We start from the raw sequence: 12,948 nt of genomic DNA, 5'->3' as shown, positions 1-12,948 counted from the left end.
CTACTTCTTTCCCAAAGGATGCCCTCTAAGATCAGGCCTTCCCATTTCAAGATTTGGTATGTCTGTGAAATCTTGTGACACTTAACAATTCTCTTCCTTGAATCAGGAGACTAGAGAGAAAGAAAACCAATGTTCAGTGTAGGAAGTGAGTCCAGTCATAGAGCTAGTAGCACATCAGTCAAGATGGAAACCCAACAAATCAAAACTAAGGCCTCAAGACACCTCTGTTGGTAGGCCTTTGGGGAGATGGATTTTTTTTTTAAGTATACCTGATTTTGTAGTTTAAAAAACTCAGGAAGTTATTTTCCTACACTGATTTCTTTCATTTTCCACGTCTAGGCTAATAGATTTAGAGATGGAAGCAGAGATATGCTGGAGCCAGTTTGTACCAACTCCAACCAATATTAATTTAATTTTCAGTATGACAATTTATAGGTCTGAAAGAAATCACAAATCAGGGTTTGATTTATTGTTTTGTTAATTATCTAGGCTTAAGAAAGTGATAGGGAAAATACCAATAATGCTGATTAAACATACAAGTAGTTGTGCAGGGGGCAGCTAGGTGGCTCAGTGGACTGACAACCAAGCTTAGAAACAGGAGGTCCTGGGTTCAAATATGAAAACTTCCTGGCTATGTGTCCCTGGGCAAGTCATTTAACCCTCATTGCCTAGCCCTTACCATTCTTTTGCCCTGGAACCAATATAAAGTATTAAATTTAAGAAGTAAGAGTCTATATATTTATATATATATATGTGTGTGTGTGTGTGTGTGTGTTGTTTTTTTGAGGGTGGCTGGTAGTCAAACTTTTACTGGCACATGGAAAAGGACCTTTAAAGTCATCTAATCCAGTCTCTCTCATTTTATAATTAAGGAACCAGAACCATATAAATATAAATAATATAAATATAAATAATACCAAATAAATAAAAGAAAGAAAGAAAGAAAGAAAGAAAGAAAGAAAGAAAGAAAGAAAGAAAGAAAGAAAGAAAGAAAGAAAGAAAGAAAGAAAGAAAGAAAGAAAGAACCAGTCTGAGAACCAGAGAGGCCATTGTTTAATCAAGGACACCCTGTAATAAGTTTTGGAGCCAAAATTTGAAATTAGACCCTCTGGCTTCTGATCCGGTATGTTCATTGCTTCCCATGTTCACTAAAGATGTTGGTTCCTCTCATGAAGGTTATCCATCCCAGAATTTGAATGGAAGAAGGATCCTTGGGGGCCTTTATAGATGACCTTATGTGGATTTGGTCAAGAGCAGCTGGAGCAGTGGTAGGAGTAGAGATGGCAGGGATCTTGATAGCAGCAGTCATGGTAGCAGTAGAAGACCTTGGCTGCCTAATGATGTCCTTCTAATTGGAGCATTGGGAGGCAGTTGTCAAGGGAACGAAGAGCAAGATTCAAGCTCAGATATTCCGATGCTCAGTCTGGTGCTTAGGACCATACATATCTTACAAACTGGGAGGCGGGAAAAGGAGGGACCTGGTAGTGATGATGGAGGAATGGGGAGATTTAAGTGGGAATTTGCCAGAAACTTCTTGATGTGAGACCCAAACGGGATGTCCAAGGAAAGCGGTGGAATTTCTTTTGGTGGAAAGGTCTAAGGCCAGAGACCCAATGAGCCTCCTCTTGGTTCAGCAGGTGGGGAAGCTGAGATGGAACCAGCCGCCCTCTCTTTGGGGAGGATTCATGACCGAGGCAAGGGGATGGGCCAGTTGTTTTCCCACCAAGCAGCCAGGCCAGCTGACATGTGGGGAAAAGCTCCAAGAACAAGTCTGCCAAGTGGAGGAACTACATGGTGCTGGCCTCGCCACGACCTTGTCGTCGTTCTGGCTGGCTGGCCCCGACCCCCGGTTCAAGAGGGCTTTGGCATCTAGTGGGGCTGCAGCCCTGGCTCTCTGTGCTGTGTGGGGCTACCTGCCAAAGGCGTGGCCAGCCTGAATGAATGACTGACTGACTCTGGGGCTCCTCCAAGGACCAGAAACACACAAGCATGCTTGCTCCTTTTCCCGAGGCCCAGAACTAAGCCCAGATGCTATCCCTCTGGTGGGACCAGAAGCTGCCAGTGGTAGCAGGATGGGGGCAATAAAGTACCCTGGGGGAGTCTGAGAAGGAACCTTGGCCACAGAGGCAGCGGGCGCCCAAGGCATGGGGTATTTAGCCAGGGCTCCTGAGGATGCCTCTGGCCAGCTCGGAGAACAGCGTCCTACTTGAACGAGAGAAACCTACAGAGGTCTTGGAGATATCAGTGGATCCCAGCCATAAAGTGAGCCCTAAACTGAGATGTAGACTGAACCCCGATTCTGGAACCACACAGATTCTACCCTGACTCTGGTTACTGGCTGACTTCAGCAGGGGATCTTGTTTTCAGTTATAGTTTGGATAATAGAACTTTTGGGGGACTTTAGGTGACTCCCATCCCCATTATGGATCTCAGTTTTCTCATTATAACCTAGGAAGAAGGATAAAATAATAATAATCATTATTATAATTATGCACATGAGAATGGTTTGTGTTTTATTCCAATGGCCCCAGACACAAATCAAGACAAGAAAAGTTTCCTATGGGAGATGGCTTCTGAGCTGAGTCTTGGAGGGAGCTGAGGATGCTAAGAGGTGAGCATGAGAAAGGATTCCATCCCAGGTCATGCCTCAACTTGCCTGAAGGCTTCAGATGACAAGTACCTACAGAAAGCCTCCATCTTGGGGGCAGCTGGGTAGCTCAGTGGATTGAGAGTCAGGCCTACAGTTGTGTGACCCTGGGCAAGTCACTTGACCCCCATTGCCTAGCCCTTACCACTCTTCTGCCTTGGAGCCAATACACAGTATTTACTTCAACACGGAAGGTAAGGGTTTAAAAAAAAAAAAAAAAAGAAAGCCTCCATCAAATTTGACACGTTGGAACCTGGACTGGATCTTTCCTCCCAATATCTTGCTCCCATCTCTTGGCCACCCATTTTTGCCTTCATCATATAGGACCATGGTACCATCATTTGCCCAATTTCCAAAAAGTCAAAGTGACTTTTCCTATTCCTGAGCCTTTCTCTTATCTTCCACCTCTAACCAATCACTCTCTTGATTCTATTTCATGGTGTCTCTCATATCCATCTTTTTCTCCGTAGCCTCCATAGAGGCAGCTAGGTGGCTGGACCTGGAATTCAAGTCAGAACTCAGACACTTACTAGCTGGGTGACCCTGGGCAAGTCACTTAATCCTGGGGATAATAATAACACCTACATCACAGGGTTGTAATATCAAAAAATATATATTTGTAAAATGCTTAATATAGTCCCTAGAACATAATAAATGCCATTTAAATTTTGATTTTCCTCCCTTCCCCCTCTTTGCCCTGATCCTAATCTGAGCCCTAAGGGGCAGCAGGTAGGCATTGTAGTAGATAGAGCATCTGGAGTTAGGATGCCTCATCTTCTTGAGTTCAAATCTGGCCTCAGACAATTACTAGCTGTGTGACCCTGGGCAAGTCATTTAACTCTTCCTGCTTACATTTTCTTATCTATAATGAGATGGAAAAGGAACCGGCAAACCATTCCAGTATCTTTGCCAAGAAAATTCCAAAGTCATGACATGAGTCAGATATGATTGTAAAATGGCTAAACAAAAAAAAAAAATCCCAGCAGATTACTTCCTTTTATTTTAAAAATACTTTCCTGCTGTCTTAGAATCCATACAAAGTATTGGTTCCAAAGCAGTAGAGTGGTAAGAGCCAGGCCAAGAAAGTGTCTGAGGTCAGATTTGAACTCAGGACCTTTTGCTTCCCAGACTGGCTCTCTATTCACTGAACCACCTAGCTGTGCCCTATTGCCTCTTTTTTGAAGCATATAATAAGTCTCCTATAATGAAGTCTCCAAGATCTTTCTCCAGTTCAGTTTTTCCATTCAGCCATACTTACTTTCATAAACACTTATTGAGTGTCTGCTGTATGCAGAGCCCTATTCCTGACCTCTTATAACAGAAGATAAGACATCAATACCTAGGACTAAAATATGCAATCTACACAATAAGTTCATTAGAAGGAGCAAAGAAGAATTCCAGTGGGGAGATCATAGATTTTGAGCTGGAAGGGATTTTAAAGGCCATCAAGTCCAACCATTTTGTTTTATAACTGGTAAAACTGAGGCCAAATGAGACTAAGGGACTTACCCAGGATCACATAGTTATGTCACAATTTGAATCCAGGTCCTTCCTCTCTCCAAGTTCCTATCTACTCCATCATTCTGTCTTTTGCAGAGGAGACTTCTTGGAACAGCGGGTATTTGAGTTGGACTTCAGAGCAGGAACTCTTACCATTTTTTGAGTCATGGACCCCTTTGGCAGTCTGGGAAAGCCTATGGATTCCTTCTCAGAATCATGTTTTTAAACGAGTAAAATAAAATACATAGGGTTACAAAGGAAACCAACTATGTTGAAATACAGTTGTAAAAATATTTTTAAAAAACACTCACACAAGTTCATGGCCCTCAGGTTAAGGACCCCTGCTTTAAAGGCTGGGGATGAATGAATTCAACAAGCAGAGGTGGGAGAAAATATTCTAGGTGGAGGCAATTACAGTGAGCAAAGGCAGAAAGGCAGGAAATCTCAGGGCACATCCAGAGAGTAGCAATTAATCTAGTAAGTCTGGAGTGCTGCCTATGTGGTAGGGAAGGGTGTGTGTGTGTGTGTGTGTGTGTGTGAGAGAGAGAGAGAGAGAGAGAGAGAGAGAGAGAGAGAGAGAAGAGGAAAGAGGAAAGAAGAAAGAGGAAAGAGGAAAGAGGAAAGAGAAGAGAGGGAGGGAGGGAGAGAGGGAGAGAGACAGATAGATAGAAACAGAGATAGAGAGACAAGCAGAGAGAGAAAGACAGGCAGAGAGAGAGAGGCAAAGAAAGAGACAGAGAGAGACAGGTAGAGAGGCAATGAGAGAGGGAGACAGAAGGACAGGCAGAGAGAGATACAAAGAGACAGAAGAGAGATAGGCAGAGAGAGGCAATGAGAGAGAGACAGAGACAGGCAGAAAAAGACAAAGAGAAACAGAAAGAGGCAGTGAGAGAAAGAGAGAGAGAGAGAGAGAGAGAGGCAGAGAAAGACAGACAGATAGACAGGCAGAGAGAAAGGCAGAGAGAGATAGACAAAGATAGAGAAGGAGGGAGGGATAATGAGCAGAAAAGAAAAGAAGGGAAAAGAGATAGTGGAAGATAAGAAAAAGAAAAAGGAAGGGAGGAGTAAGGAGAGGTGAAGAACAGAAAAGAGAGAAAAGAAAGGAGTAAGGAGAGAAAGAGACAGAAAGAGACAGAGAGAAGGGAGGAATGAATGTGAAGAATGCCAAATAGAGTCAGACAGGGAGGGGAGGAAAGAAAAAGAAAGGAGCTAGGAGAAGGGCAATTTGGGGAAAGATGAGGAGAGGAATAAAATAAGTGAGGAGAGACAGAGAAATACTGCCCCCACCCCCAGCCCCCCAAATAACAGGGCAGGGAGAGGGAGACAGAGAGAGAGATTCAGAGAAGAGAGGAAGGAGAATGATACTGTTGGGGGGGTCGGAGAGAGAGCGTGAGAGAGACAGGGAGAAACCCAGTGAGAGGAAGGGAGGGCCAGAGCAGGAGCTCTTTGCCACAGTGGCTGCCAGACAGGAAAGGATAAAAATCAGCATTTCCATGAAGACTAAACAGGTGGGAGAGGAAGGCCCCGCCCCTGCGGAGCTCTTGTGGCCAGCCCCACCCAGACTTGTCCTGCTGTGCTCTGCCCACCCAGGGGGCACACACAGATGGGCACCCTGGCAGGAGTGTGTGTGTGAAGGAGTGAGAGTTATGTAAATCTGTGCAACAGCGTGTGTGTGCGGTTGAGACAGTTCCATTTGTATTCCTGCAACACTGTGGATATGCATGAATGTGTCTCTATATCAAGGGGCTATTTCTGAGGGCCCGTGTGCGTGTGTGTGCCGTGTGTGTGCGTGTGTGTCATGTGTATGTGCAGTGTGTGTGCCGTGTGTATGTGTGTGTGCGTGTGCATACTGTACAATAGACGAGTTTGCACATATTCTCTTCCTCTTCTGTATTTATTTGCAGATGCTCTCAGAGTATCCCTCAGTAGAATGCAAGTTTGAAATGTGGAGATTTTTTCCTTCTTTGTCCATTGTAGCTTCAGCACACGGCTCAGTGCCCAGCACAAAGAATGTGCTTCAGATGCCCCTGGTTGGTGGAGCGCTCGGGGTCCGTCTGTGTCCGAGGATGCACGCAAAAGTCTGGGTGACAGCAGTAGGGGCTGCTGCGAATGTGACTGGGAGGGAGGGCAGACTATGTCTGTTACCCATGTGGCTTTGGGTGCTAGTGGGTGCTTCTGTGTGAAGTCAGTCTGGGATTAAGGCAAATGAAAGCATTGTTTACAAAGCGCATTATTTGGGGGCAGCTGGGTGGCTCAGTGGATTGAGAGCCAGGCCTAGAGACGGGTGGTCCTGGGTTCAAATTTGACCTTAGACACTTCCCAGCTGTGTGACCCTGGGCAAGTCACTTGACCCCCATTGCCCACCCTTACCACTCTTCCACCTATGAGCCAATACACAGTATTGACTCCAAAATGGAAAGTAAGGGTTTAAAAAAAACAACAACAACAACAACAAAAAATAAAGTGCATTATTTCAGGAATAGGAAAAAAAAAATTGCCCTGTCTTCAGGGGAGAAACAAGTTCTCAAACACAGGAAGGAGGATTTACTTGTGGGAGCATTGAGTGTGTGTGTGTGTGTGTGTGTGTGTGTGTGTGTGTGCTCACGAGAGCCCATGAGAAACTTTTGAAGGGGAGAATCAGAGAGAAGAGTATGCATGTGTGGCAGAGAGACAGAGACAGAGGAAAGGATGAGCTGGAGGGAGGGAATAAGAGATGGGTGAGACATAGGAAGAGAGAACAAAGTGAGGAGAAGAGCCAAAGGAGAGACTGGAGGGAGGGAGAAGAAGATAGAGATAGGATGGCAGAGGAAAGAGAAGAAAGTCTATAAGGGACAAAATGGAGAGAGTCAGACAGAGACAGACACAGAGAGAGACATACAGAGCGGGGAGGGGGGGGGAGGGAGGGGAGAGAGAAAGAGAGAGAGAGAGAAGGCAGGAATTTATGGGAAATAGAGATAGAGGACAGAGTGGGGAGGGAGAGAAAGAGAGAAAGAAACAGAGGAAGAATGGAGGGGGAGAGAGAGAGCCAAAATGAGTAAGCTAGGAAGAAAGTATCCAAAACAGAAAAAGGCAGCCTCACCAGGCCAAGAATTAATCCAGTTCACCTGGACAGACAGCCTGACACAGGGGAGATTTTCCCACCTCTGCCCCCTCGGAGTCTGGCCCTTCCCTTCCTCTCTATATGAAAGATGTGAGTTTAGTCACTTGGTTCCCATCCTAAACTCAGCCTAACATTGGATAGAACCCTGTGGGGGGGAAGAAGGAGAAGGAGTCAGGGCCCCACGCTTGAGGTCAGGGCTCAGTCGGACCAGGGTCAGCCCCTGGGTGTGTGATCAGAGGGAGGCTTCATTTGTTGCCTGGAGTCAGGGCTCAGTCCATATCCAAGGTGAAGGCCAAGTCTATGAGCAGGTTTAGACTGAGTCACGTTTGAGGGTCAGCCTGTGATCACAGTCAGGATTCAGTCTGTGACCAGCCTTAAGACCCAATATGAGAGAAAGGTTGAGCCTGAGTCAGTGACTGAGTTGAGGGTCATTAAAGCTCTGATCTAGGGACCTTGAAGGCTATCTAGTTGAACCCCCTTATTTTATAGTCAGGGGAACGGATCCCCGGGGGAGGGGGGGTGTTAAGTGATTTGTCCCAGCTCATGCAAGTAGTAAAGATCAGAGGTGATATTTGCACCCAGGAGTGCCGATACCTATTCCCTAACCTTTGTAAGGACATGCTCCAGAAGTTAGGTCTCGCTGCTCCATGCCAGCAGAGAGGGGCCACAAATTAGGGAAAAAGATGCTGTCACTTTCCTCTCTGCCCAAGTTCAGGACCATGGCAAGCGGACTTTGGAAGGTAATTGCCATCTCAGATTTAGACAGGAAGGGGTTGGTGGGATTAATCAGTTATCATACGATCCTGGCTCATACCATAACCCTTCCTCTACCAGTGGTTCCCAAACTTTTTTGGCCTACTGCCCCCTTTCCAGAAAAAATATTACTTAACCCCCTGGAAATTAATTTGTTTTTAAATTTTAATAGCAATTAATAGGAAAGATAAATGCACTTGTGGCCATCACTGCCTCCCTGGATCACTGCAGCACCCACCAGGGGGCGATGGCGCCCACTTTGGGAATCACTGATCTAGACAATCCAGCTCACTGATAGCCTCTCCTTCTGGGAAATCAGTAAAGAGCTGAGAGAATCAAGCCAATCCTCCTCCTTCTGACAGAGATGGACTCAGAGTATAAAAAGAAATATTAGACATGGCCAACTTAGAGATTTGTTTGGTTTGACTATGCACATTTGTTATAAGAGTTTTGTTTTGCTTTTGTGTTTTACTTCCCAGTGATGAGGGGTGGGAATAGATGGGAGGGAGAAAACAATGAATGCTTGTTAATGTTTGGTTTGGTTTGGTTTTTTAAGTTTAAAGTGACACAAAGTCAAAGCGATGCAAAGAACAAAAAAACCAATTCAACATTAATCAAAAACTTTATTATAGGAGCAAGAGAAGTTGAGACATTAGAGGAGAGAATGAACACCCAAAGAAGGAGGATGTGGAAAATTTTTGGATGTCTCTATTATCATAAGAAGTCTAACACAGTGAAAATGTAAGTTTGATCATATGAGAAATGGAAAACATGTATCAGAACATAATGAATTGTCATCATCATATAACACCATATCATTAACATGATGAATAACCCAGCAGTTATGTGCAGAAATTTGCCTGAAACATTTATTTCTTTGGTTAGTGGTGGGGGTAGACAAACTTCATCATTATTGACTCAAGCTTTTCATGGGGTCCTGTAAATTACTAGCAAGGCACTTGTTCAGCTTTTCTCAGGATTCCATTTTTTACCACCTCATACTAAGAAAGAATTATCAATGACACATCCAAAGAGAGGTCAATTATTTATGAACGTATTAGATATGAGGCATTCACAGTTTGTTTCACTTACAAAACAATCTATGAACACTTATAAGAAAACACAGGGGGCAGCTGGGTAGCTCAGTGGTTTGAGAGCCAGGCCTAGAGATGGGAGGTCCTGGGTTCAAATCTGGCCTCAGACACTTCCCAGCTGTGTGACCCTGGGAAAGTCTAAACCCCCATTGCCCATCCTTACCACTCTTCTGCCTTGGAACCAATACACAGTATTGACTCCAAGACAGAAGGTAAGGGTTTAAAAAAAATTTAAAAAGAAAACATAAATGTTTTAACTTAAAAAACTTAAAAAAAAACAATCTATGAACACTTATGTTTCCTTATAAGTGTTCATAGATTGTTTTTTAAGTGAAACACATACACACATACACATATGATAAATTAACGTGTGTGTGTGTGTGTGTGTACTGGCTGTGGAGCAAAAAAAAGTTACCAAAAGTTCCAGGGATATAAAGGGCAACACTGGTTCAGCAATGACTAGACAAGCTTTCTGAAGATGCCTTTGACTCAGTTCTACACTTATGGCTACACCATGTACCCTCAATCTATAAAAGAAATCTAACTATAGTAAGAACCTTAGAGTTTTTGATGTCCAAATGGAAAACTTTCTCCATAAGACAATGATACAAAATGACACTTTTCAGGGAAACTAAGGCTACTAGGGTTCAACCTATCTTTAAATAACCATCATGATCTTGTCTAAACAGAAATAAGTATTGCTCTCAAGTTAAAGAGGAAGTTAAACAGAAATATCCTATTCCTCACTTGTTCTACATGGATAACATCAAGATATCTGATTATATCAAAAGCACATTAAAATAACTTTAATCATGTGGAATCTTTCAGCAATGTTATCAAATGACATTTTGACTCAATGTGTGTAAAATTCTTCATGTCCACCAAAGAAAGATAGAGATGAAAGAATTTAGCTTGAATCTACAAGTTAGATTGAACCAGGGGATAAAGACAGATCTTACAGGTCCCAGTGTTTTTCCCAAGGAAGAAACATCAAGCGTGAAACTATCAAGGAGGAACCTGTGGCTAACTCTGCAAAGAGATGGGCACCCAAAAATCAAAGTTTAATGGGAAGAACATATTTGAAACAATTAAGACTTATGTAATTCCAGGTATAACACACACTTTGGGGATTACACAATGGACTGTGACAGATTAAGAAAGTATCCTAATAAAAACTCATACAACATTAAAGAAATAGAGTGACCATCACCCCAAGGCAGCTAAACAGAATTAATCACTTTCTTCTAAAAGGAGGAAGAAGATTGTTAAGCATTCTCTAAACACATGATAAACAGGTCAAAAACTTAAGTGCTTTTGGCACCATTTTTCTGCATAACAGTGAAGGCTAATAAGAATCTTTGGATATGCTTAGAGGAGTCCTGTTACCTCTTACTGAATCTTTGAAACAGTTAAGATAAGAAAGTAGAATCAAAAGGCCTTCCATGGGCAAAATCTACATGAACTCAATTAACAGCATATTGGCAAAGAGGTGTTGAACAAATGGCTAAAACATACAGATTTATTTGTGGGAACAGAGTGGTTTTTATTGACAATTCAGGACCAGGGTCATCACCATCAGAAGTTATAGAAGAGATTTCCTTATGGAGCCCTGGACTTAGTAAACAATTCAGATTATACGAGGAATGGAATATTTATTATATATTTATTACATGTCAAGCACTGTGTTAAACTCTAGGAATATAAATTTTAACAGTTAAGATTCTTTGACTTCAAAGAGCTCATTCCATGTGATACTCTTGGTATCAATTACCAGTAATTACTACCCTAAAATCAATTAACTAGTTGAAACATTTAGCTTTTTTCTTTCTTTCTAATCTTTACCTTCTGGCTTAGAATCAATACTGAGCAATAAGGGCTGGGTATCGGGGGTTAAGTAATTTACCTAGGATCACCCAGCTAGCAAGTGTCTGAGGCCACATTTGAATCTAGTACCTTCTGACTCTCAAGCCACGGAGCCACATAGCTGCCCTCCACAACTCGCTTTTGCAGAGATATATCTTGAGACGATATCACAAAAACCTAGGTGCAAAAATTTCCCAGACCAGGAATTTGCTCTTTTCTATCATATCAGTGCCTCGGGAGAGTGGATTCAAAATTTAGAGTGGCGATTGTCAAACTTTTGTTGAATTGAGTTCACTTCTAGGTGTGGAATAATCAATGAGAGCAAGTTACTTCTTTGCTTGGCGTTGACTAATGGATTGATTCATTGTTGGCCTGGGTCAAACAGATCACTCACTCCTGAAGACTGACTCCTCACCAGTTCCACTGTCACAATGGCTAGCAGACTCTTCTATGTTGGACATTAGTTGATTGACTTCTAGAGGGTCTTCCAAACCTTTAAAGCTCACAATGTCATAAGTTGGTCTCCAGTATTTTTTCACATAAAATGATAAAAGAATAAATGCAGTAGAGACAGAAGAAATAAGAGGCACCATGAGTTAATGACCCAAAGGCATCCAGGTAAGAGGAAAGGCCTGAGGCTCCTCCATACCTGGAGGCACAACAATTCTCACCTTGCTCATCATTAAGAAGGGAAGAGGAAGTTCTCTTCATTCAAGTCTTTTTCATGCTCAGCTCCAATTCGTGAATTGATTAAAAAGCTTTCTACCTCTGTGCAATAAGTTGGCAGGAAATAATTATGGGAGATTTGTGCAGATTCTAAATCAGAGGAGAAATGACCACCATGTGACTCCAGAAATGCGTTCTCCAAATCTCCACATGCATATACAGGGGGAAGAGAACACTGAGCATGCTTCAGACACTACTCTCTCCCTGGCCAGTCCCCCATTACAAAATTTTCCATACTCATTGAACTTAACTCTTCTGCCCATACTCTTTGATTCAGCTAAACTGGTCTTGACTCTGTTTCTCACACATGGCACTATGCCTTTCGTGCCTTGCCTTTGCACTGACCATTCTCTGCCTCAAATGCACCCCCTCCTCACTTTCAACTCAAAGAATCCTTTTCTTCCTTCAGGATGCAGCTCAAGTCCCACTTTCTACCTGAAACTTTTCCTGTCTCTCTCTCCCCCACCCCAGCTTCTAAGGCTCTTCCTTCGAACTATCTTGTATATATTCTCTTTGTATTTGTTCTATATATGCTTATATGTATATTGTTTTTCTCCCATTAGAATATAAGCTCCTTGAAGTTGTACACAGTAACAGCAATATTGTATGATGAACAACTATGAATAACTTAGCTATTCTCAGCAATGATTAATTCATTAATTTAATTCGACTACAAGGTTTATAGGATCTAAATCTGGAAAGGACCCAAAAGGTCAAAGGCACAAAACTTTAATTTTATAGATGAGGAAATCAAAGCCCCAGACTACAGAAGTGAATTTTCCCAAAGTGCTCCGTCTCAGTAGTAATTAGAACAAGGACTCTAGATCCAGTGCTCTTTCTACCATACAATGTTACCTGAACTTGGTGCTAAAGGAGATATAGGGATGAGAAGTGATATATGCCTTGTTAACAGGGAGATACAATTAATTTGTGGAGATCATAGCTAGCTGTCATCTGTCTTCTAATAACCATCTATCATCTAGCTATCTTTTATGTAGCTTCTATCCATCTATCTTCTATTATCCATCTGTGGCTCTTCTAGATATCATCTGTCATCCATCTTCTAGCTATCTTTCATGCAAATATCATCTATCTATCTGTCTATCTGTCATCTATCTTCTTTGTATCTTCTATCTTCCATCTATCACCTATCTTCTATGTTCTATCTACCTTCTACATACACTCTATCATCCATCTACCTTCTATCTATGACTTAGATAACTATCTATCTTATTATTGATCTATCTTCAATCTAACTCAGCAAA

Source organism: Gracilinanus agilis, chromosome 1 (genome assembly GCF_016433145.1).
Source record: "Gracilinanus agilis isolate LMUSP501 chromosome 1, AgileGrace, whole genome shotgun sequence".
Classification (NCBI taxonomy): Eukaryota; Metazoa; Chordata; class Mammalia; order Didelphimorphia; family Didelphidae; genus Gracilinanus; species Gracilinanus agilis.
The sequence above is the reverse complement of the archived record's forward strand: the minus strand, read 5'-3'. Positions refer to the sequence as shown.